Source organism: Chlorocebus sabaeus, chromosome 15 (genome assembly GCF_047675955.1).
Source record: "Chlorocebus sabaeus isolate Y175 chromosome 15, mChlSab1.0.hap1, whole genome shotgun sequence".
NCBI lineage: Eukaryota > Metazoa > Chordata > Mammalia > Primates > Cercopithecidae > Chlorocebus > Chlorocebus sabaeus.
In genome coordinates this window covers 89,980,636-90,007,243 of record NC_132918.1, presented here as the reverse complement: position 1 = coordinate 90,007,243, position 26,608 = coordinate 89,980,636, and the positions used below count along the sequence as shown (strand labels likewise).

Sequence of the window (26,608 nt, the reverse complement as noted above, 5' to 3'; positions counted from 1 at the left end):
CACTCTGAACATCAGGAGACGGAGCTCTCAGGTAGCTGTGTCAGGGGCTGCCCACCACACTGAATCGTTAGGAAACCACCACACGTTTGAAAAGGTAAAAGGCCTGGAGGTCCCCTTCTCTAGTTACGAAGCAATGTGACTGGAAAACAAATCATTTGTCAAGTAAAACCACAGTAACAAGAACCTATATATCCAAACCCAAGGGATACAACCCAAACTGTACTCAGAGGAAATGGTATAGCATTAATTGTTTATATTGTTTGATAAAAAGAATAAAAATTAACCCTACTTTCATCTAAAAAGGTGAATCTTCCTCTACCTCCCCAACAAAACAGACTTAAGGAAGGAATTGGCAACAACAAAATGAAGAAATCAATAAGGCAGAAAATATTAGAATTGATAAACGAATCCAAATCCCTTGGGGGAAAAAAAAAAAAAAACCCAGTGACACAGATTTCTAATGGGGTTAACTAGGAAAATAAAGGGAGACATATCTAACATTAGACTTGAGAAAGGGGTTATCACCATATGAGCAAGACATCAGTTTCAAATGAATGAATATTATGCACTATATTTGCTAATAGAATAGAAAATCTCTGAAATTAGCAATTACAGATTACAGAAACTAGAGGGAACGCAAGGAGTCAAATAGATTCCAAAGAACAGCTCAATGGATGAATTTGATCAAAACTTCCAATTATAATTCTTGTGCCATTTAATTTGTCCCAGAGCACAGAGAAAACATCCCATTTGGTTCTGTGATGATAGCATAACCCTGATACTCAAACCTTGATCTTCAGCTCCTCCTCTTGGACAAAGGCTCTCTCCTTAGACTGGTTTCTTCTGCTTGTTCTCAGCATTCACTGACGTCCCCCAGGCCTGCCCCTGTTGGAAGGGGACAGTGCCACAGAGCCACAGCTTCAGAATCTGTTCCTTCTTCAGGATCTCCTGCCTCTGCCCTGGGGCTCAGCAGGTGAATTTGGAAGGATGGAGCTTGAGCTGAGGGTTTCTGCTACCTGGGGCACCTTCTTCCACCTTCTCTAACAAGCGTGTGACTTAGTTCAGCCTGGCAGGGATCTGTGGGACCCTTCAGCTCTGCCGGAGAGTTAGGAATGCTGCAGACACATCCCCTCAATCTGGTCAGAAAGGTTGTTTTAATGTTTTTATAGTCCTAGCACTTTCGAAAATAAATGAAAGATCTCAGAAGAAAAGGTACTTTTCAAGTAGGTTGGAGGGGTAAGATGAGACTGAGGAAAAGAGGAAGCAAGTTAGCTGAAATACTGATTATTCCTGTTAAAACTGATTCTCCAGTTTAGTTCTAAGCTTCTTGGCCAGGCATGCTAAAAAGTGAAATGCAGACCATTACGTAATAGAAGCATATTTTCTTAGGAGAGATGGTACTTCTGCCAGCACTAAATTCTAAAATTATTTTTCACCTAGAGTTTACTGAAGGAAAACAGGGGCATATATAGATCAGCTCTTCAACAGAATCCCATAGCAAATGTGGAAAATGAGTTCTGGTTTCTTGTAGTGACTGTCAAGAAAAGCCCAGAGCAGAACATCAAAGCACAGCCCACTAAAGGGGAATCTGCAGGAAGCTGAGATCCTGGGGTTCAAGCAGGAAGAGCCAAGACCATAGGGTTCACCACTGGTCAGTGGGACAATGAGCGGTGTCACTAGGGTGTGGGCAGAAGCCAGATTCAGGGGTGAAGGTAGAACTAGGCAGCCGGGACAGCAGACCTTAAATCTGTATCCAGGAAGCTGGTGAAAGTGTGGTAAGAACCTTCCAGTGAATAGTTATTTACTGTTCTTTTCTCCTTTCTGGCACACAGGAGAAACATGTCTTACCTCCTTGGAGTTAGGAGGGTTATCGCTTCTCCTATTGCCGTGAGCGTGAGCGGAGGGGTTCTTGCAGTGAGAAGGGAGGAGACATCAGATTAAAGCAGTCAGCAGACCAGGCACGGTGGCTCATGCCTGAAATCCCAGCACTTTGGGAGGCCGAGGCTGGCGGATCACCACCGAAGGTCAGGAGTTTGAGACTAGCCTGGCCAACATGGTGAAACCCTGTCTCTACTAAAAATACAAAAATTAGGCAGGTGTGGTGACTCACGCCTGTAATCCCAGCTACTCGGGAGGCTGAGGCAGGAGAATCGCTTGAATCTGGGAGGTAGAGGTTGCAGTGAGTCGAGATGGCGCCATTGCACTCCAGCCTGGGCAACAAGAGCGAAACTCTGCCTAAAACAAAACTAAACAAACAAACAAACAAAGCAGCGGGGTCCCTGCACAAAAGGAGACTCTGGAGAGTCACTGTGACTTGCAGCGGACCTTGCCTAAGTGAGGAAAACCAAACCCAACCTTTGTTGTGTTTGATTTGGGACTGTTTGCTATAGCAGTGTAGCCTAGCTTATGTTAACTAAGATTGGATGAATGAGCCCAGATGGAGGCCCGGGAGAGGAACAGCAGGGTGAAGTGAGGCTACGTTTAAGTATAGGAAAGGCCTGAACATGTTTCTAGATGAAGGAGAATGATCCAGGAGGGTTGGAGAAGAGGATTTGCCTGGTCATTCAAATTTAACAGATGGCAGCAGATGTGTGATCCCCAGCAAGAGAGGAAGGTTTACCTTGAGAAAAGAAGAGTGCCACTCTTTCCCTGGGCATAAGGGCAAGTGAAGATGAGTGATAAGAGAGGGCAGGAGGGCAGGGAAGCTGACGGCCTTTGTCTGATGGTCTGGATTTCCTCAGTAAACAGGGAAATAGTGCTGGAGAGAGGTGGGAAGAAAGGATAGGACAGGATTTTAAACAAAGGGAAGAGATTTGGGGTAGTCCCAAGAGGAGGACCATGGGGTGGTGAAGGAGCAGAGGAGTCTGTTGCAAGGGCTCACTATGCATTTGTAGGACACTTGGTTTTTGAAAAGCTGTGGTCTTCCCTAGGAAATCTCCGCCTCTTTGTGGGGAAGGGAGAGTCTCATTATACTTCCTTAGGGAGAAGCGAGCTTCCATCCCTGCAGCTATTGAAGCAGAGTGTGTGTAACATACTGGCAGGGATGTGGTGAAAGAGATCCCTGAATTGGGGAGACAAAACTCCCTTTAAGTTCCCTTCCAACCTTGAGGTTTTATGATTCTATAATTCTATGTATTGTAAAGAACTTAACAAAATCAAATTACTGCCATCCCAGTCAAATTATAGTGACCTGCCTTTTAGCTTCCCCGAGGGAATGGACTTAAAACTGCTGTGCACTCAGAATAGATGATGTGATTCCCGCACTCTCATTCCAGGTCAGTTCTCCTAAGTATGGGAGTAATTATGAGGGAGCAGATGCACTGCATGCTGACCGGCGAGTTAGCTCAGCATTCATCTCTCTAGAGTAGATGTGACGGGCCAGCTAAAAACAGTGTAATTTTGACACACATTCTTTTTGTTTGCTGATGACTTTTTAAATTTTTTGTTACTAAGCTAAGCATTGTCCTTGTTGACTCTGGGTTTTGTTCTCTTTAGAGAATTTTATTCAGTTCTTATGTCTTAGAAGTAGCTCCCTAAAGGAGGTAGCAAGAGGGAGAGGAGATGTCCTGTATGATTCTGGCTCCAAAGGCACCACAGATCTCTGACTGATGGCAGGACTGGTACCCACTTCCAGAACCCAACTGAGTCGTGGCTACTCCATGTGTCCTGGAATAAAACACAGGAAATAAAGGCTGTTCCAACAGCATGAGGTTTGCATCTTGTTGGGATGGAGCTATGGAAACCCCAGCCTGGCTCAAAAGGTAACCTTTTCAACAAGGCTCATCATAAAATTCACAACCATTGAATGTTGTGCAGTTCTATTCTAGTTTTAGTGACTCCCCTCAACCACTTCCATCACCATAACCGTCTCTTTGATGACCAGCAGCAGATGCATTGTCAGGAGAAATGGGAGGTATCGACATGACCATGACCTCCAGTCCCAATAAGGATATGTTTGTCCTGGAGTTTCCTTCTACCTTCTAGTTACCTTGTCGCATCTTGTGACATAAATTATCTGCCCAATGCCCTGAAATACTCCCTTATGGAACAGGGCTTTACCACTCTGTGGCATAACAAACTTTGCTCAAGTCTTTCCCAAAGTTCAGCATCAGTAAATTAGGGGAATATCAACAATATGTGAGTCCAACATGTTACAGGGGAGATAGAAGAAAGATGTTCTAAGATCAAAGGCATTATCACCCTGTTTAGTTCATAATAAACTCAAGTTGATAAATGGCTTAGTGATGTCTAATGATCAAGAACAGAAGGGCAGAAATACTCCACTCACAGTCAGACACGGTGGCTCACGCCTATAATCCCAGCACTTTTGGAGGCCGAGGAGGGTGGATCACAAGGTCAGGAGGTCAAGACCAGACTGGCCAAGATGGTGAAACCCGGTCTCTACTGAAAATACAAAAATTAGCCGGGCTTGGTGGCGGGCGCCTGTAATCCCAGCTACTGGGGAGACTGGGGCAGGGAATTGCTTGAACCCCGGAAGCAGAGGCTGCAGTGAGCTGAGATGGCCCCGCTGCACTCCAGCCTGGGTGACAGGGCGAGACTGCATCTCAAAACAAACAAACAAACATTTCTCATTAAAATGAGAGACTATTGATACCATCCTTGGCTGTTTCTAAATAGATATTAAATAGCTCTGATACAGGATCCATAAATCTATAGCATTCTTTAGCCAGAATAGAATGAGAACCTTTAGCAAGATGGAAAGACAAAAAGGTGGCACCAGAATCCTAGCCTGATTTTTAGCAACTGAAATTTAGCCCTTAAAGAGTTTAGACTCACTGTAAGTTTCTCCACTTAAACTCACCATGACATTTCTAAAATATCATGATTTTAATGAAGAACAGTTACTTGCATCTACCAAACAGGTACGGTGGTAGACGGAGGGTAAATAGTGTTGATGTGAATTACTTTAGAAAGTAGCCTCTAGGAAATGTGGGATACGCATAAACCCTTCTGCCACAAACACCTGGATAAAATGTAACAAAAATTACTGTAAACAGTAGCCAAGCATGCAAGCAAGAAAAGAAAATTACCAGACATCAGAAACAAAGAGGGAAGAAACAGCTACAGTGGAGAGTGAATGAGTTGCTGCTGCTTACTCTTGGGGTAATTGTGGGGAGAGACTGATGGTGGCCAGGGGGTGGTGGTCATGATGTCATCAGTTTCAGCAACCTAAGGCCTTGGGCTTTCATGCTCACACAAGGTCAGGAAATGAGATTTGGAGAAGGAACGGAGCTAGAAGGAAACTTCGGCTGACAACTGGCATTCTCGGATGGCCACACCCTCAGGGAAAGTAGAGATTCGGGAAAAGCCTGTCCACTGGCACAGCAAGATAACAAAAAGCACGTCTGTCTCTGCTTGGGTCCAGAGTGGAAATTTCTCCCCCAAGAAATCAAAACTCAGGGCTTGTGTTTCATATAGATTTACATGTGAATTTATACTATCCAGAAGTCCAGGAAACTCCCAAACCAAAGCCCTTAATATACAGCCAGGCAGGGTGGTGTGGATGCTGGGCAGGAGGACCCCTTGAGCCCAGGAGTTCGAGTTCAGCTTGGGCAACATTGCAAGACCCCACCCCTTAAAAATGGGGTCCTAGGCTGCTTATACTTTTGATTTGCCTAGAGAAATACAGCAACACTTTAGAGGAACTATTCTGTAATCTAGGATGAAAGGGTTTCGCAGAATACACAAGCTACATTAAAGATGAGAAAAATATCCACCAAGCACAAGAGTCTGATGACATAATTAACAGAAGGACTAAAGTTCCAGGAACTTGGGATAATAGCCAGATAAAGAAAGTGAGTGTGTCTAAAATTAATAAAGAACTTGCACATGTAAAAAAACAACCTATGTACAAGATTTCTGCAGAATTACATGTTAAATGAATAAGTTTTATAGTATGCAAATTATATCTCAATAAAGCTGTTACTTAAAATGGTCTGAAAATTAATGAGCTAAGCCTACAATCCAAGAAGCCAGAAAATTACAAAAGAGTAAACTTAAAGAAAATAGAAGGAAGAAAACAATAAAGATAAGAGCATAAATAATGAAATAGAGAAACAGGAGTGTGATCTCTGCAAAAATTAATAAAATAGACACATCTATGGCAAGACTGTTAAACATGAGAAAGGCTCAAATAACCCAAATCAGGAGTGAAAAAGGAGCCATCAGTAGGGATGCTGCAGATATTACAAAGATAATAAGAAGGTATTATGAACAAACATGCCAATAAATTAGACTATTTAAAAGAAATAGGTAAATCCACTCCCCAATTCTATTTGTTATCTGAGAGGTGATGGGCCTCCCAGGCTTTTTTACATGGATCAGTTTAATTTACAGAGAGGAGGATGCTGAGGGGATGGAAATGGAATTAACTTGGGCGTGGGAAGGCAGGGAAGAGCAGTGGTCCCTGGGGCAGGCCTGGGTAGGGCACCATGGAGAGAGGTAATTGGCACTGAAGGGACACCAAGAAGGCTCTGGAGCCTGGGAGGAGCCTCAAGAGGGAGAGTGGAGGTCTCCAGTGGCCACTTTCCAGGGTCACAGCATGGCTTCAGCAGGACCTTCCCATCTCTTGGTCAGTGAGGCCACATCCTCCTTTTCCGCCCTGGGCTGTCATCTTTTTCTGCCACCATCTGCCCTGCAGTCTTATGAGGCTCCTTCTCTAGTTTTTTGGTTTTTTGTCTTTTGGTTTTCGGGGTCTCACTCTGTCACCCAGGCTGGAGTGCCGTGGCAAGCTCACAGCGCACTGCAGCCTCAACCTCCTGGGCTCAAGCAATCCTCCCACCTCAGCCTCCTGAGTTCCTGGGACTACAAGCGCATACCACCACTCCTGGTTAATTGTTGTATTTTTTTTAATCAAGATGGGGTTTTGCAAGAGATGTGGAATAGGGCATGTTTGGTGATTTTGCAGTTCCTCCACAAATCCAAGGCACAGAGCAAGAACTGAGGTGGTGGGTCCACACCGTGTTTCGTGGAATCCCAGGGTTTTAAGATTCTCGGCAGCCTCTGAGAGGTGAAATTCAGGAGCTTGGCTGCAGGGCTCAGGCCTCCCGCCTCGGTGGCATCCTGTGAAATTCTGCCCACACCTGTTCTATATCCTTGTGAAAGTTCATTTGCAAGACTCAAGTCTAAGCAATTTCCAAAATCCTTCACCATCTAAGTTGCAGTCAGAAAGCAGGCATCAGGTGGTCATTGATTGTTGATGTCTGGATTCCCTGCTGAGGCTCAGGGCCAAGGGTTGTCTGCTATGAGCTGAAATGAGTGTTTCATCTCTCCACTGTGGGTCGTGCAGCTCGGGATTGGCCTATGTTTGGTCCATGATTGCTGCACACCCTGGAGGCTTTCAGGGCACTTCATAGATGCCTAAGATGCTGATTAATCTTCCCAACACCTCTTGAAGAGCCTCAGAATAATGTGAGCCAATCTTCGACGTGGCTGTAGGCAGAGGCTTCCGGTTTGGCTGGGTGTCTGCTATGTCTTCAACCCTGTGCTGGGTTTATGATAAGAAAGACAGTGGGAATAGGAAGTAGGGCAGGGGTGGAACTTGAACACAAAGGAAGGAAAAGCCAAGCTAGTAAGGTCCACCTGATCAGAGAAAATGGCTGAATAATTAGAAAAGAATTAATGGTATTTTTGGAGGGGAATTATAGAAAGAAAAGGAGCTGCGTGGCCAGGGCTGTGTAAGAGTTACCAGATGGAAGACAAGTAGAATCGAATCATGTGGCTTCTGGAAGTAGAACCATGAGCCATGAGTGAAAGCTCCAGGGAGACACATCTTGGGTAGTGTTGTAAAGATGCTCGCACTGGAAGACCAAGATGGAATGACCTGAGACAGAATGACCTCCCTGATGAGGCCGCGAGTGCCCCATCTCGACAGGCGTTCAGAGTTTGCTCAATTCTTCTTGGCAACGTTGAGGAGAGAATGTGTGATGGACCAGTGGGGTGGCGAGGTGAGTTGTGTGATCTCCATAGTGCCTTCAAGCCCTTCTGACTTCCAATTAGGAGCTACATTTTAAGGTGCAGAGTCAGCTACTGTAAAAGTTTAGAGAAAGAAGCCAGCACAGTCCAGGCTGGTCAAAGGGGTCTTCCTTAGGCCCTTGTAGTCAACCTGGAGACACCAAGTATAACAGCCACGCTCCTGGCATCCCCTCCCGGAGCACTGGTGAGGAAATTATGGTACGGAAAACCGCACTGTTCTCTCAGTGAGTCTGGGTGTGAGATACCATCAGGAGACGAGACAGCACCGAGGCCTGGTGTAACCAGGCACAGGATTCCAATAATTGGAGCCATCACGTGGGCCTAGTTAGCTTGACTTGTACCTTTTAAGCAGCCCCTGAGTGAAAAGCACATTTATGAAATGTCCCATTCATTTCCTGCTCAAGATCCTATCTTAATCCTGGGCTGTTGCCTCTTGGAGAATTAGCTGTTTCTCAGAAAACGTTCCTCCCTCCTAAAGATGCTGAGGCTTTAGGAGGCTCCATGTGGCAAAGCAAACTCTGTGATTGTGTGTTTTCCATGTATTTTCTTAAGTATACTCTCTTCTTTGCTTGTTTAAACATCTGGTATAAAACATAGGACCAATTTGCTGTTGCATCATTTCCTAGCACAGATTTGGGCTGATCTGAGAGAACACACTTAGAAACTCTGAAAATGATCTGAGTCACTGTGAATGCTGCAGCCAGCCATTGTGGAAAGCCGCTGGATTTCGATATTGCAGATGTAAAGCTGTTTAGCCTGCTATGGCTGGGTGTGCCCACTGAGAGAGGCTGCAAACGTCCAGGGAGGGCAGAGACAGGGGACCAGGTGATGCCATGGGTTTTTGTAAGGCAACCCTGCAGGTCACCACTCATGCTCACCAGCTCCCCAGAATGGTGAGTGGTATATAGCACTCTTTTCAGATATCTCTCTTATAATGATAGGAGGACAAATAAAATCCACGATCATTATCAAAGGGTCAGCTAAATTGTCCCTGGCCTGGGCCTATGGAAATTCCTCACTGTATACATCTGTGAAGAACTGAAATTCTCAGTGTTGAGAAGAGAATCAAGGCATGGACGTGGGAGCTTTGATGTATAATCCCGCAAGCCCCTGAGTTTTGGTGGCATGAGAGGTGGCTGGCATGACCATGTGCTTAGATTGGGTTGACCGCACCGGCTGGGGAAGACAGATACCTCTCCCCTCCTATGGCTGTCCTGAGGCATTGCACAGGCTGGGAAGGGGCCTGGATTGTGGAGCTGGGGCAGCCAACCCTGGGGACTACCTGGGATGCCACGTATGAAACGGGGTGGGGTGGAGGGAAGATGAGTATCTCTGAAATTACAATGTAATTGATGAGAAGATAGGACTGAATTGTTCAGCCTTTCCCCAAAACAGTATCTCCAAGAAAACTGAGGTCAGTCTTACTTTTCTGGCTGCCCAATTCTGCGCTGATCTCCTTTGATCCTGAAGCTCTTCCTTGGCTCCATCTCTACCTCCTCAGAACCCCATTAGACTTCAGCTGCCCCCTCCTCCATCCTCTCCCACTGCCCACCTTGTGGTAAAGACAGGTGTCTGGTCCTGCTCAGACCGCAAGCTGCTTGAGGGCGGAGACAGATTGCCTTACGCACCTTCATGTCGCCCTAAGTAAGTCCAGGTGTGAGGGTGCGTGCTGAATGTTTGAGCTCTGGAGTAGGGCCTGTGCTGGCTCCATCTGTGTGTTGTTGCACATAGCAGGGCCTCAGTGAGTGTTTGCTAAAGAAAGGACTGACAATCAGGAGTGCAGGGTCTGGGGACCCTCTGGGATGGCCATTTGAGAATGCCACTAGATCCCCTTGCATGTAGAGAGGAGACTGCCTTGTCCAGCCTGTGAAGCGGGTGACTCACCTTCTCCAGGTCATCCTCTGTGCAGTGGGGAGTCTGGCTCTTGTGTGGTGCCCTGCACCAATGCCCTTGCTTACTCTCCTAGGCTGATGGGGAGAGGCTCACGCCAGGCTCCTGATGGCTAGATGGAGGCCACGTAGTGTTTGCCTCCCTCTGGAACAGAAGTAGTGACCTAGGAGAACCAGCCAAGCATAAAGACGATGAGGAGTCTAGAGGAAGTACCGGTGGCCATGGCCAGCAGCTGCCTGCTGTGTCCCAGGGTGGAGACAGAGGCACCTATCCAGAAGGGCTGGTTCTGGGACCTGGGGGCAGGGAGCAAGCAGCCGGGCTGGGCCACCTACTGCAGATTCTCCCAGGATATTGTTTCTCCCTCCTGTCCTTGGCCACCCTGTGGGTCACTGTCACCCAGCATTTCCCTGTTCCAACCTGCTGGGCACCCTTCCGGCCCCCCATGCCTTCTCTCTCCCCTCAGCTGCCCAAAGGGTCTCAGCTCATCTGAGAGTGAGTCACAGAGCTGCACTTTCTCACTTCTGGTCCCCTTCTGCCTGACTCTACACTGAATTAAAGTCCCTAAAACTACATTTAGCACCTCCAAAAAGCCCTTCTATCGATTGAGGAAATGTTCTCAGATATACAACTGTAGGTGGCCCGGGGAAAGAAAGGAGCTGGTAAAGGCATAGGTTTTACAATTTGTATTGAATATCCATAAGTCCAGTAAAGTGTGCAGATCCTAAGTCTACACCTTGATGAATCTTTACATGTGTGTATGCCCATGGAGCCACCACTCAGTCAAGACTTAGAACATTTCCAGCACCGTAGAAAGCTCCTCCCAGTCAATAACCACCCCTCACCAAAGGGAACCACTGTCTTGATTCTGTGTGCACCATCTATTAGTCGACTTGTCCCTGACCTTCCTGTAAATAGACTTATCCTGTAACAGCCATGAAACTGCGGCGCAGATTCCCTGCCGAGGGGAGCAGAACGGATGGAAGGCTCAGTCAGGAGTCACCCCCAGTTCTCACTGAGGCCCCCTTCCCGAGGGTGCCCCCAGCCAATGCCTGAGCACAGGGGGTTGTAATGAGCCTATTTTTGCAAGACAAGGACTCCCCCAACAGGTGAGTTTGGCTCCAAGACCCCCTATTGGGGCCCTGAGTCGCTTCCTCCCGCTCTGCCATCTGGCCCACTCTCCTCTACAGGTCAGACCTGCCTTGTGGCCAAGGGCTCTCCTCACTGTCTCTGGCTCTTTCCTTTCTCCCTCACAGGCATTTTCCCAAGAAGTCTCTTGCACATCTAAACCCATCTTGGTGTCTACCTCTTTGAGCACCTGAACTATCATACAAAAACTGTATTCAGGTGCCTGTTTTCTTTCGTGTGTATCTGTCAGTGAGGTCCACACAAGTCACTGCATGGAGCAGGAAGATACTGCCTTGGATGTGGCTGGTGTTCTCTTCCATGAGGTGGGAGACCTTACGACTTCTAGAACCTTCATATGTCCTCAAGACCCACATGTCACCAGGGCAGGAGCCCCTGACAGCATCCCTGCCAAGCTGTCATCTGGACTCAGCTTGAATGTCTTCAGGGAGAGGCCTCTGTCTCCTCTGTTCATCCATTGGAAGGCAGTGGAGTAGAAAATTCTTCTTTATCTGGGTCAGTGCACAAGACGCCTGACTGCCTCCTCCAGTGATGCGATTGACACAAACCATTCATTCCTCTGTTCCTTCTTTGAGGGAGTGTTACCTGTGGCCTGCTGTGGGAGCCCTCACTTCAGACAGGGCGGGGAAGAACAGACCCATGGTTGATGTAGGCCCAGCCCTGTGCCTTTTCTCTATGCAGGGGTGGCTGGGCAGAGGTGAGTGCAGACTTGGAGGTGCAGAGGTAATGAGAGAGGAAGAGGAGCACCTCCATGAAGGCTTCTACAGCTGCAGGCTGAGTCCCCTCACTTTCTCCTTGCAGATAAAACATCCCCCTTGCTCTAGAGGGAGAAATAAGTTTTGTGCTCTCCTGCCTCATGGGCCTTGGTTGAAGTCTCAGCTCTAATTCCTAGATATTGTGTGATCCTGAGTACAACACTCACCCTCTAGATCTCAGTTTCCTCCTATTTCAAACAGGAAAATAATTCCCTACCTCTGAGACCTCTTTGAGGATTATATAATTTGATGCTTATGAAACGTGCTTTGTGGATGACAGCTGGGCAGCAGCCCAACTCGGCTATGAGGTGGTGGTTCTAGGTGTGAGTTTAGGGGTATATGTGTGTAGGAGGTTATATTATGGCCCCTAAAAAGATGTGTGCATCTCCTAACTCCTGGAACCTGTCAGTGGGAACTTACTTGGAAAAGAGTCTTTAAAGATGTAATTAAATTAAGAATCTCAAAATGAGATCATGCTGGATTATCCAGGTGGGCTGCAAATTCCATAAAGTGTCCTTATAAAAAGCAGAGGAGAAGATGCAGAGAGGAGAAGACAGGCTACATGAAGACAGAGGCAGCTGTGCAGCCACAAGCCAAGGAATGCTAACAGCCATCAGAAATGGGAAGCAGTAAGGAAAATTGTCCCTAGGGCTTTCAGAGGCAGCACAGCCCTGCAGACACCTTCACTGCAGACCTCTCCCTCCAACGGAGGAGACCACCACTCACATTGTCTTATGCCCAGTTTCTGCCTTCAAAGAAAGAAGAGGTAAAAATTAAAAGGCAGAAATGAAATCCATAGGCAGACAGCTCGGCGCCACGCCCTGGGCCTGGTCAAAGATCAACCCCTGACCTGACCGGTTATGTTATCTATAGATTCCAGACATTGCATGGAAAAGCACTGTGAAAATCCCGTCCTGTTCTGTTCCGTTCTGATTACCGGTGCCTGCAGCCCCCAGTCACGTACCCCCTGCTTGCTCAATCAATCGCGACCCTCTCACGCAGACCCCCTTAGAGTTGTGAGCAAGGGACAGGAATTGCTCACTCCGGGAGCTTGGCTTTTGGAGATGTGAGTCTTGCCAAAGCTCCTGGCGGAATAAAGTCCTTCCTTCTTTAATTCAGTGTCTGAGGGGTTTTATCTGCGGCTTGTCCTACGACACCCCCAGAAATGTGAGAGGACATGTCTGCTGTAAGCCACTTACTTTATAGTCATTTGTTACAGTAGCCATAGGAAATGGATATAGTGTATTACGTGCCTTCTTTATCAGAATTTGATGGAAAAGACTACTTGTAATCTTTAGTCCATTTCTGCTCTATACTTGCAAGCTTATTGAACCCGTTTACATATGGTCACTAAGAAAAATAAGATGCTTAATTTTTTTTTTTTTTTTTTTTTTTTTTTGCACATTACAGGTGAGGCATCTGAAGCTCAGAGTTAATGAAATTAAGTCCGCATAGCGAGCTGGCATCAGAACAGCAAGCTGGTGTCAGGAGTGCCCTGGCTTTGCACCTCCCACTACAGTGCTCAGTCTTCAGCCCCTGTAGCCCTTCTCTACGTCCTCTGCTGTGTCCCATTCTGTGCCAGCATCCCACCCTGGGCAGAGCAAATACTCCAGACACAGGACTGGCAGGGTGAGGTTCATCTTGGGCTCTGTCCCGACTCTCTCCGCTCCTGAGGCTGTGGAGGACAGGTTCCCTGAAGTCCCTGGAAAAGAATCTCACGCACCAGCTCGGGGCAAGCACTGCCTGACGCAGGTGAAACAATGAGCAGCAAGTGCAAAGGCTTCCGGAAAAGCTGGAATGTGTCCTGCAGGTGCGGGTTGTGTTTCAATTATCATGAGACAACAGGCAAACCAGAGTCTGCTCTACCCTAGAAGAAAATGTGGCCTTCCTGAAGTTAGCCCTGCCACCTGCGAGAGGAGGTGCCCGTCCTCCCTGGGAAAGAGAAAAATCCACAGCCCAGGGCTGAGACCAGGATGGCTTCTTTTGTTAACACAGAATTTTTTTTAACCAAAATGAAAAGTGAACAAATCATCTCGTGTTCTAATTCAATAAGAAAAGCTTTTGTTTCTAAGAAGCAGATTTTCATGTTCTTGTCAGCTAAAAATGTCTTAGTGGAAATCAATTTCAGGAACCCATTTCTCCAACTTTCCACCCACACCAGCACTTTCTCTGCAAGGACGGTGGAAAGAGACCACCTCGTCTTACCTGTGATATCGTAGTCTACAAGCTGAGCCCAGCCAGACCATCGCCAGGTGACCCCACGGGAGGGGTTTGGGGAAGAGCAGAAGGAGCTGTAAAAGCTCTTTTAGGTTCGGGGCTGATTGAGCCACAGCTGAAGTGAATGAGCAATCTTAATCAAGCCATTCTCCTTCCTGCCGAGCCCATGGCTGGAAAGACTCGCTCGCTTTTGATATTCGTGTCTTCGTAACCGGTAAGGCCACATTTTGGAAGCGCAGAGAGTTGTAAAGTGAATGAAGCATTATGTAACATCTTGTATGTGTGAAGAACAAAAGAATAGGCTATGTGGAGGGTGACAGAAGTCTGAGTGTGGAGAGGGAGCCCATTCATGCCTGAAGGATCAAGAAAGTCTGCCTGCCCCCAGCCTTCCTCCTTCCTCCCTTTGAAAAATGTCTGATGAGCTTCGAGTGGGTTCCAGGCATTGTACTTATTAAGTTCACCTGACTGTGAACACAACAGGTATGCGTTTCTCCTGTTGGGGCACACCACCTATGAAGCAAGACAGGCATTTAACAAATAATTTCCAGCTCTATGATAATGATGTGTTATGATTTGTTTTTCAAAAGTCAGTGACCATATATATCATATGTGTGATATGATACGTATGTGTGTCTGTTTCCGGGGTCTCTCTTCTGCCCTAGTTGGTCTGAGGCTCTCCTTTCCTCTCACTAGTACCTCATTGACTGCTACAGACAGTCTTTTTTTTATTTATGTTTTCTTGTTTGGACAGTGTCTCTCTCTGTCACCCCGGCTGGAGTACAGTGGTGTGATCATGGTTCACTGGGCTCACTGCAGCCTCAGCCTCTCGGGCTCAAGTACTCCTTCCCCCTCAGTCTCCCTCATAGCTAGCACTACAGGTGCACGCCAACACACCTGGCTAATTTTTGTATTTTTTGTAGAGACAGGGTCTCCTTATGCTGCTGATGCTGGTCTTGAACTCCTGGGCTCAAGCAATCCTCCCGCTTCAGCCTCCTGAAGTGCTGGGATTACAGGTGTGAGCCACGGTGCCCAGCCTGTAATGCTGGAATGATAGGTGTGAGCCATGGTGCCCAGCCTGTAGTGCTGGGATTACAGGTGTGAGCCACAGTGCCTGGCCTGTAGGAAGTCTTGAAAGCTGAGGGTCTTCATCCTCTGGCTTTGCTCTTCTTTTTTAAAATTTGCTTTGGCTATTCTGGTTCCTTTGTTTTCCTAAAGAAATTTAAGAGTCAGCTCTTTAGACTTAATGAACTGTGTAAGTCAAGTGTTATGCAGGAGAAGCCCGTGGAACTAAATATTTCTCATAAATGAAGTGTTTGTCATCAGTGCAGAGCTGAATGTCAGACAGGCAAATGGGTGAATGAGGGATACGGTAAAAGTTAACTTCCTTTTTACTTTTTTAGGTGTTTTTTGTTGTTGTTGTTGTTGTTTTCAAGGGACTCTGAGATTCTGTGATCCTTTCACAAATGATTTATGGCTGATGGTTGGATGTGGGTCAGAACTATTTACAGCTGCCCAAGCCATCCTTTGTGTATTTTTCACTTTCTTGGTAACAGGCATGTAAGTGAAGCTGGAGACACGATACTGGCCTGTAAAACGGAATGACGGGGAGAGTGGGGAAGACTCACGCTGCAGGGTAACAAGCTCAGAGACCCCAAGCCCATTGCCCAGGAGCCCAAGGCTCCACTCCAGGGCTGGAATGTTCCATCCGGGGATTTAGGGGACTCCAGTTATGTCTGGCAGATTCAAAGATGAGAGAGGACGAGGCAACCCCAAATACGGCCAGACAGGGAGGCTGCCTTTTGCCTGGGAGCCCTACTGGTCCTTGCCACGCTTAGGGCTGGCAGAGACCTCGCTGTGTTGTGATCAGCAGTGTTGCCCTGGGTCCGCCCTGCTCCCTGCTGGGAGTGCATGGGTGGGCGGCCGGAGCCAGGGCTGCCAGTCAGCGGTAGAGCCAGGCTTGGAGGTGGTGCTCATCGCTTCCCCCAAATTCCGTGGACCGGAACGTAGTCACCCGGCCACACCTTATTACAAGGGGAGGCTGGAAAGTGCAGTCTCGCTGTCCACCCCAGGAGGAAGAGGCGGACCCAGCAGATTCTTCCGCATTAGGGGCCCTCTTCCTCCCGGGAAAGATGGACCAGAATGCAGCCCGGGCTGGCGGAAAGGCCCCGGGAGGAGGCAGCGCTGGCGGTGGGCCGGAAGGATGGGGGGCTTCGCCTGAGATGGGGTGGGTGGGTGTTGTGTTCTGACACACAGAAGTGTTCCGCATATTTAAACCCTCCCCTGTCCCACTCCTCCTTCCAGCTGACTCAGGATGGAGCAGTGTAATTTGGGAGGACCGAGGAGAGTAACTCACCCCAAATATCTCCAGCTGCCCAACGAGTGCCAAGTGAGCACAAATGCCCAGTCTTCTCACAAGGACTTTTGGTGGTCATTTTGTGAGTCAGGAAGGTGCTTTTATAGCCAGCAATTACATGTTCATTGAGGAAGCGTAATAAAAACCATTCCTCCCCTCATTTACCTAAACGTGATTTTCTGCAGTCCTTGTGTAATTACTGGTATTTTTCAGTAACATTATTAAGGATAAACGAGCTCCAACTTCTCAACTGTCACACAAATTCTAATGGGAAAAGTTCCTCTTGGGACAGGGAGAGTGGGGAGGGAAAGGGAACATTTTCTTGGAGATCACCGATGCTGGTGGGGTTCAGGGCACATTGCCTGGTTATTTGGAACGAATGCTGGCAGGTGCCTTCCGTGCTGGGCTCACTTCTCTGCCCTCACAGCACTGCCCGGGAACCGTCTCGGAGAACGCATCCCCTGTGTGTGGCTGATGGCGGACCCGCCCGCAGTCTGATGCCCAGAAAGCAGGGTCCCCAGAAAGGGACACACTGAGGGCATAGTTTAGAACTTCTCCTGCTGTGTCCTTTCCCCAGCTCTTCATTCTCCTAGGTGGCTGGGATGGAGATTGAGATTCTTTTTTCAAGAATTTTAAATGGCAGGGACCGTTTCTAAAGAGCAGGTCTGTGACTACTTTAAACTGCCCGTTCCCACTGACTGCAAAGCTGTTCCTAAAGCCCTTACCTTATTCACAGGGAGCATGACATGAATGGCTGTTGGGTCTGGGGACAAGAGCACTGCATACATCTCTCAGGTTGTGTGCTGCACAGTTCCAGGGAGGCATCACTCACATAGGCCACAATGTATTCTACCTGCACTGTGGGTGGGTGGCCCGACTGCAGAATCCTCGACACAGCCAAACAGTACAAGGGGGCCACCAGGAGACCCCAGACTGGTGCTGCCAGGCTTTCTCTAATCTGGGGATGTAAACATTCTCTGCACCTCTGTCAGCTGCCGACATGAAGGCAATGGCATTTGGGTGGCAGGGCCTGGGAGCTGTTAACTGGGTTCTATGGCCTGGGCAAGCCATGCTGTTGTTCTGGAGACAAGAGAGAACCCCCCACCCCCAACCATTCTGAGACATATGAATCTGAGGGGCTCAGGGAGGCAAGAGTTTTTGAGTAGGCCTAGAGGGCCAATGGGAGGAAAAGCCAAAGTGTTGGGTGCAGAGGCCCAGGTTTGGAGCCTGCAAACTGAGCCGGATGCCAGACTCCCAGGTTGGACAGTCTCCAGCAGGCTACTGGTCAGATTTTATGCTTTCACTTACGATCATTTCACATCAATGCATTGCTTTGTGCCAGGCCCTGTAGCAATGCATTATATGATCTCATTTAATCCTCAGGGCACCCTTTGAAGGTTCTTTTGCGATCCTTAGTTTAGAAATGAGGAAACAGACACGGGGAGGGGGTCAGTCACTTGCCCAAGATCACACAGCATGTATACAATGGAACTGGGATCTAAACTCAGATTCTCATTTTGAACAATCGTGCTTTTTGCCTTTGCTCAGATTCATCTGAAAATAGTGAAGGTTTGCTTTAGGAAAGTAAGATTAATGGAGGTAGACATGAACTGGGTGCACAGGTCTGTCCCAAACATTCTGATTGTGGCATCTTTCATCTCCTTGATATCTTTCCCTTCCCTCCTCTTCTACCTCCTCTCATGCTTTTCCATGTCATAGTCATCCCTTCCAACCAGGCTAGTCCTGAACCCCCTGCCTCTAGTGAGGGCAGGGAGAAGGTGATTCGCAGACCCTCACTTTCATCTCTCCATCAACACTTGGTCTTCCCTCCCAGCTTTGGTGCTACATTCACAGCCTTCAAGAAGGCTGCACAGGTTCTGTCACTCATGTATTCATTTAATACCTGACGAGCACCTGTTTTGTGCCAGGGACCGTTCCAAACCCTGGGATGCACAAATGAATGAGCAGCGTGACCTACCGTTAAAAAGCTCGCTGTCTAGCTGGGGAGAAGGGAATGGACTAGAGTAGGAGAGCCCAGGTGCCCCTGCAACAGCAGCTCTCAAACTTAAGGACCACCTGGGGGTCTGATTGAAAGCTCCAGGGTGGGGCTCAATGTCCTGCCATTCCAGCAAGCTGCTGGGTGCTGCTGCGGGGGTGGGTACCGCTCTATGTGTACCAGGAACCCTGAGTATTTCAGCTGCTACCATAGAAGTGAATGCCTGGTGCTGGGAGGAGGGGAGCTCAGATAGGGAATAGGGGTTTGGGAAGGAGCTGAGCGAGGCCTGAGCCAAGTCCTGACCTAAGTGGAGGGGGAGTGATCTCGGTTGCCTTTTGGAAGTGAAATGCATTCAAAACCTCACCAAGGGACCTGGGCTGGCTCTGTTTCCATCCCAGAATACATATTCTATTTCTTCTGCCTCGACTTGCTTTGAACAAGTCACTTGCTTCTGGGAAATGAGGAGGTTAGGCACATAAGTTGAGCTGAGGTTCCCTCCAGCTTAACATTTTTAGGAGTCTGTGGTTCCCACCAAAATCAGCAGATCAACTCCATTTCTTGGCACACTCCTAGAGCTTGGAAGACACAAGGGACCTAAGAAATGATGCAATTCAATCTCTTCATTTTGCAAATGAGGAAGCAGAGCCCAAGACGAGGTAATTTTCCAAGATTACATGGTGGGCCTGAGGCCAGACCCAACCCCAGACTCCCAACTGCCAGTCCTCGTTCCTTCCACTGGGGCCCCCGTGCTGTACAGTCCCAGGAGGCTCCTTTCCCTCGTATTTCCTCTCCCATGTGAAACCTCTCCCGCGGACTTGTGCACAGGGGTCCTGCCTGCCATGGTCCCAGACTGTCATTCAGAGTGAGACGCATAACTTGCCTGGGAGGAATTAACTGAGCTCTGCCATGAAGGGCTGTCAACCATCAAAAGAAAGTATTCCCAGCCTGCCAGATTCTCATGGAGGGAAATTACAGGTCCTAGTAATGATCATCACAGGGAGCTCGGAGTAAACACAAAGTCTCTCTGGTTTTTAATCTCAAGTGATTGATGTGAGCAGCACAGCTTCCCTGATGCTTTAAGGACAACAAGGAACAAATGGAACTTGGTGTGCCAAGTGCATTCGCTGAGGCTGGCATGTCACCGGGTGTTGAGGAGATGCAGATGTGGTACTCGCACCCACATGAACACAAGGGCTCACACAAAACGCTCCCGTGTGTAGCTCACTCCTGTACGCATGCATAGCTGCACCTACCCACATTCATTCCTCAGTACTCAGGAGTGCTCAGCGGCAATGCTGTACTTAGCAGAAGGTTCTCGGCACGGTGTGTGCACAACAAATGCCCATTTGGAACTCTGAAGAGCAAACCGATGCACCCTGTAAGCTGAAACTGTGTCCCTTTGAAAAATAAACCCCCTCTCTCCCCCAGAGGATTAACTGGGTTTACCTCATCCACTGTTTTAATTAATATAGGATACAGCTGGCAGATGGAAGGCTGACGCTTGAGTTGCATGAATGCAGAATTTCAAATATGTCAACAAGGTTTAATGGGCGTTGAGATCAGAATACGTTGGTTAAATAAACAGGTGCAGCAAGAAGGGCCAATAAGCACACACAGTGTGTCAGGTGTTCACCTATGGGGAGGCAGCCGCCCTCCCCTCCTGCCTTTGGCCACTGTCCAGGCCAGCGCTGCTGTGACAAAGGGATTAGAAGTCCTGCCCCAGCTCGCCCAGCCAGCAAGCCCACCACCTGCTGGGTGTCTGAGGCATCCCCTACCCTGACACAGCCCCACCACAGCCCGCCTTCCTGCAAGTGAATTCTGCAGACATTAGCAGAACCTGCGGGGATGCAGCGGGAGGACTGAGACCCAGGAGGGCCGGGACTTGTGAGCCAGCCGGGGCTCTTGCCTTCAAGAAGCCCCCCGTCAAGCCAGGAAGACAGGTCTAAGCCCAAGAAACTAACTTCTTCTTGTGGACTGAAGGCTTCTCTGTACTTCATCCTCCATCTTCACCGAGTCAGCCGTGCCCAGCAGAAACAAGAGTTGTGTCAATGGATGTGACATTGGCCAAGTGCTCGGGAGGGAGGGAGATTTCATCTGCTGGGAAAGTAGGGAAGGCTTACCTTTGGTGGTCTTTGGGTTGGACCTTGGAGGATGGGAGGAAGTCAGAAGAGAAACTTGGGAGGGGAAAGAGGCAAAGGGAACTCAGAGGTTGGAAGATGTCTGCACAAAGGCAAGTCAATGGTTTGATTCAGGAGTCAGGGGCTTGACGTTGGGAGGGATGGAGAGGATAGAGAAGTATCCCTGTTGAAGCCAGAGGTGAAGGTGGTGCGGATCACACAGAGACCTGAACAGCCTGCAGAGGAATTTGAGCCTTACTCTGTGGGGCGATTGGGAGCTAAGAAAGGCAGCTTTACACAGACCAAGGCTGGCAAGTCTTGGGTCTGCGGTCGTCACTGAGTAGCAGGGATTGTGGCAGATGGAGGTGCAGGGGGTAGGTGGCAGGGGCAGGCCCACATCACAGTCATGCCCCTTTAGATTGACTCACACTAAATTAGCCCTGTGATGGAGATGGCCTGCTGGCCCTGGTGGCCCTTTGGCAGATCCGTTTCTTTTCTTCTGCCTCTACTGAAATATGCACGAAAGTGATTGAGGATAACTGCTCCCAATCAGCACTGTCTGGCTCAAGAACACATCTGGGGAGCCCCAGGAGTCCTTAGCCCCTCGGTTTGAGAAATACTGTCTGCTGTTCCCCTCGGTTTACAAAGACCACCAGAGAACTTCAGATCTATATTGCCGTTTTGGTCCTGGTCAAACTGATTTCACCACATTGCTTTTGCAGCTGTGTTACCGGCCACATTGAGGGGCCTTATAAAGAGGTGAATGTGTTCCCTGAAAAGATCCTATTGAGAATGTGCTCTTAACATGCCGGCGTTCTCTCTCTTTAAAGACCTAAGTGAGAAATGTCTCAGGCCTTAGAACCAAGAAGAGTTGATCCTTTCCTGGAAACTGGTCGTTTCTTACCATATCTATGCTCTTGGTCTCAAAACTGATCACATGTTCCTCTTTGCATTGGCTGGTAGGAAGCTCAGAAGCAAAAATCTGGCTCACCTTTAACAAAGTGTATAGGACCTTCTCATGCAGCTTAGAGGCTAATTTTCTTTTAGTGTCCCCACTTTACTCTTCTTTCCCATCCAATTTCTTTGTGTACGTCTTTCCTATCCTATGCCAAATTTATTTTTGTGAGCCACCAAGAATCGTATGAAGTGGGGCATAACAAAATTAAAATTAATCAAGAGTCATGGGCTTTAAACTGGAAGAAATTTTGAAGAAAATCTAGTCTAACTCCTTACATTACAGACAATGCAGTGAAGTCTTTGAGAGGAGTAACGTGTCAGGGTGCCTCAGTGAGCCTGGGGTTTTGGGGAGAGCCTGGACTTCCACCTAGGTACCCTGATCTCACCTTTCCTTTCTGTGGTGCTTCCAAACCAAGATATCTAGAAGACTTTTCTAACTCTTGCCTGCAGTCTCATGAAACCATGTCTGTTTGAAATAATCAACCCATCGTGTCACTCTAGCTTCCTCCAAGGGATTCTCCTCACATCACCAGCCAGATTAACACCCCTACGCTCTCCAGCCAAAGCTAGGGGAAGGCAGCATCTTCTGCGTTGCAGTGGGGCAGGACCTGGACATTGAAAAAATGTCCTGTTTTATGTAAGATCATTCTCATATGTACTCTGGACCTTGAAGTGAGCTGGTTGTCAGTGGTGATTAAAAATCAAAGCACAGGATGCTCTATTTTACCCTCCAGAGGAAGGGCGGGGGACAGGTATTTAATAATAAACCTTGAGAGAGAGATTGAGAGACAGATGGGGATGGCAGCTTTTCTCCTATGTTGACTCCCAGGCTGCAGTGAACCAGCCCCTCTGCCTCATTTGGAAACTGTAAACACCCAGCAGCATTATCAGAAATTCACCAGGGATGAGACGTCTGGTGAAGAAGTGGTGGGTCGGGGGGACAGTCAGTGAATTTTTTCTCTTTTTTTCCCACAGCACTCTTAAAACATGACACAGGCTCTGCCGAATGAGCTAGCTCACAGCCAGCCTTTGGTCGGGGTCTTCTGGGGCTCTGAGGTGAGTGTGTCCAGCTCAGCCCCTTGGGTGAGTGGGCCTAGGCTTGTGTCTGGGGTTCCAGCTCTGGGCAGCCTTGCTGCACTCGGCTCTCCCCGCATTCTCAGAGCTGTGCAGAGAGGGCTGGGTGGGCTTGGGGAATGTGGCGATTCCGATGGTGCTGGAAAGCACGCCTCTGCCTCCTCCAGCTCTCAGCTGAATCCTCACCTCCTCGGGAATCCTTCCTCCCCTCCCTGACCAGTTCTTACCATTCTGTCCACCTCCCTCTCTTGGCTTTTGTGATGGTTGCAACTTTACATTAATTTGTGGAGTTGCACTTTTAGTGTCTGTCTCTTCCAAGGAACTGTGAGCTCCAGGAGGGCCCACAAGTAATGGTTCTCACTCACCAATCTGCTGAGCTCAGTGTCTGGCGCATCGATGTTGTTCAATTAATATTTTTTGGTTGAATGAATAAATGATTGAATGAGTTAGTCTCTCGACCTTGTTAAGCATCTACTGTACTTGATCTCTTGAATCAGGCCCCGTGTCCCTAGGGGCTGGGCCGGGGCTGGGCCAGGGCTGGGAGGAGCACTCGCTCCCTGTCATTAACTCTTGGGTAGGGAGGATTCCCAGGCAGATGGGCTCAGGATGGCTGTAGTTGTGGGAGGAGAGTGTGAGCTTCAGCGTGGAAAGTCATCCTGGGAGAGGCCTAGAGACTGAGATCAGAGCCAAAGGGCAGACCACGGAACAGGGAGGTGTCTGGGCGGCTGGCCACCATGGAGCTCTGGTCCAGGCTTTCGTCTTTTACACAGGATGGTGAGAGAAGTGAGTGCGGCTTGAAGTGTGTATGTTTTCAAATCTGTTTTTTGTGATTGTAAAATTATTGAAAGAAGAAGAAAACTGAGTGCTTAATATGTACATGAAACATCTTTAATAATCATGGCAATGCAAATTCAAACAAAAATGAAATAGCATCTCCATCCACCATCTTGGCTAAAAGTAGTCTGGCTGACGGTGCCAGTACTGGGGAAGACGTGGAGAAGCCCTCGTGTGCCATTGGTGGACCCTAAAACGGCACGCCCCAGGACCTCGTGATTCAATTCCTAGCTGCGTTCTCTAGTCTAAAGCAATGGTTCTCAAACCGTATGTAGTTTGCCTCCAAACTGCAGATTGCCAGGCACTGACCCAAGAGTTTCTGATTCAGTCTGGGGTGAAGCCTGAGGATTTTCACTTCTGCCAAGTTCTCAGGGGATGCTGATGCTGCCGGTCCTGGAACCACACTACAGAACGACTGCTCTAGTGTGCACCAGAAAACATGCTTATGTGCACAGGAAAACGTGCCCATCAATATTCATTGTATTGCTTCTTATAGCAAAAATTAGAAACAAATCAGAAGCCCATCAGCGGAGGAACAGATGAATACATGTGGCAAAGTATACAATAGACTATTATACAGAAGTTAAGTGAATGAAGGAAAATGTACATTTCAACGCGGAAGATGCAAGTCGCAAGGTGTTATTCACAGTATGATGCATTTTATTGCTACATTTAAGAGCAATTTTAAAAACCTATTATAATTTTTTTTTTGAGATGGAGTTTTGCTCTTGTCACTCAGGCCAGAGTGCAGTGGCCCAATCTTGGCTCACTGTAACCTCCACCTCCCAGGTTCAAGTGATCCTCCTGCCTCAGCCTCCCGAGCAGCTGGGACTACAGGTGCGTGCCACCAAGCCCAGAATTTTTTTTTTTTCAGTAGAGACAGGGTTTTACCATGTTGGCCAGGATGGTCTCAATCTCTTGACCTCATGATCCGCCTGCCTCGGCCTCCTAAACTGCTGGGATTACAGGTGTGAGCCATCGCACCTGGCCCAAAAATCTATTATAATTATGTGTAGTGAATATAATATAAATGTTAAACATGGACTGGATATACAGTTAATCTATAAAAACTGTTGTCTCTGGAGTGGGAGGGAGGGAGGGACCAGGACGGGGGAAGAGAATAAAGAAGATTTTATCTAATCTGTTTTTATTCTTTAAAAGTATGAGATTGATGTAAATAAAATAGGATCTTTCCTAATTTTAGCTACATGGCTTTTATTGTATTATTCTTTGGGCTTTTCTATATTCTTTAAGAGATTTTTTTTTTTTAAAAAAGCAATGTGTGCTCATTGTAGAGAATCAGAAAATGCAAAAAAGTATAAGGATAGAAATGAAAAGCGTCCACAAATACGCTGTAAACATTTTACTGTTCTTTCCAGTTTTTACTTACAAAAACCAAATAGGGATCATACATACAATTTACATTTTTACAACCTGCTTTTGTGCTTTTGTGGCTTGCTATGATATTGTAAATAGTTTCCCATCCATTAAATGGTTTTGAGGAATATCCTTTTAATTCGCTATATAATGCCTCTTATGGTGGTAGTTTTATTTAACCGATCCCCTATTGGTCTTTCAGCATTGTGACGGTTATAAATAACGAGGTGGTGAATATCTTAGTATAAGAGCTTTATGGAGGCGACTTCCTTCTGTGCTTGGATGTAGCAGTGTCCCTGGGTTTTGGGTCACAAAGCGCGTGATCTCGTCTGTCCCACTGGGTCTGGGATGGGGTGGCTTGGGGGTGTGAATGAAATAGGTCTGTGTGTCCAATTAAGTTCCAGGAACCCGAGAAGGCCTGGGCAATGGAGCTCGTAGAGTGAGCGTGCAATCCATCCCCCGTCCTCCCTCCATTCATTCAGGCCAGACAGGTTTTCAGGACGTTGGTCGACCCTGGGGCAGAGAGTAGGGCAGTCAGAGATGATGGGGCCTGGTCTAGATGGGAGATGCAGGAGCAACTACCAATCTCGCAGGTTAGGGAGGGAACCCCAGAGGGCTGCAGGAGTTCTGAGGAGGGCGTGATCAGCTCTGTGCGTGAAGACAGCTGGGAAGAGTTTGGAGAGGAGGTTATATAAGAATGGGTGTTTTGTTTTTGTTGTTTTGTTTTTATGACTAGCTTTATTGAGGTCTATTTTACAGAGCATAAAATTCAGTCATTTTAAGTGTATAATTCAATGACTTTTAGTAACTTACTGAGTGGCACAACCATCACCGGAAACCAGTTTTAAAGCATTTTCACCCCCCAGTAAGATCCCTCCCACCCATTTACAGTTAATCCCCGTTCCTACACCCACCCCTCACACCCTCATCTACTTTGTCTCTCTAAACATTTTCAGGTTTAGGTGACATTTTGAAGGATGGAAACTGACCTTAAATTAAGGCAGTAGCAAGGGAAGTGGAAACCCAAGGGATACCAGTGGTGCTGCTTTCCAGCAGAAGAGCAGTTCAAAGCCCGGACTTCGCCTTCCGGAGCGAAATTCAAATGCGGAAGCTTCGAATAGTCAAGAGCTCTGCACCTCCTGGAAGCACGTGTTCTACCTTCTGTCAAGTAAAGCACTTCTTTCCTTTCACCTCTTGGACGTCTGGATTCCTTTCTTCCTGGGGTTCCTAAGCTCACTCAAGTGGACGCAGCGCTGTTGTTGGCTTTGAAAACACATTAGGCTGTGGATTCTCTGGCCTGGCACGTGTGGGAAAGCCGGGCTGGCGAGTCCCAGCAGGACTGGGCGTGAGGGCTGGAGGCCTGGCAGAGAGTGTAGAGGATGCGGTGGCAGACTGATCTCAGGGACGGTTTTGCTCCCTTGGCGTCATCTGACCTGGTCCTGCCGTGAAGTCCTCATGACCTCTGCCCACTTTAGAACCAAGCATGTTTTCACCCTGAAAAGGGGTTGAGCAGAGCATCCATGTTCAGTCTGTCTGCCTTTATCTAATCAGGTGCCTTTTAGATGCCTTGTACCAGATTCTTTAAAAATTATATTACACAATTTCCAGAAATAATTCAAGCTTAACGCAGAAAAACAGCACAATTAAAAACAATTCAAAGTCGACTCTATGATCTCATCTGAAGTAACCGCTGCTGCCTTTGTGGGTCTATACTTCCTTTTATTTCTGTTTTAATTTCTGTGGCATTTTGTTGGCTCCCATTAAATCCCCAGGGCGGTGGGAGAAGGTGCCTCAGATCATCAGGGCATAAGCCTGGCTCCCACTGGCCTGGAAGGCCTGCATGCTGGGCTCTCATGCTGGCTTAGAGATGGGCTGCTCTGGTACTTTGAACCCGTTGTTT

The 26,608-nt window shown here is 47.8% G+C and overlaps 1 long non-coding RNA gene across 1 annotated transcript; it reads left to right on the top strand.

The window, feature by feature from the left end:
* Positions 1 to 22,305: 22,305 nt before the first annotated feature.
* Positions 22,306 to 26,367, top strand: LOC140713557 (uncharacterized). The gene is made up of 2 exons (XR_012095669.1): positions 22,306 to 22,479; positions 25,665 to 26,367. It is a non-coding gene; the product is annotated as an uncharacterized lncRNA (long non-coding RNA).
* The last annotated feature ends 241 nt before the right edge of the window (positions 26,368 to 26,608 follow it).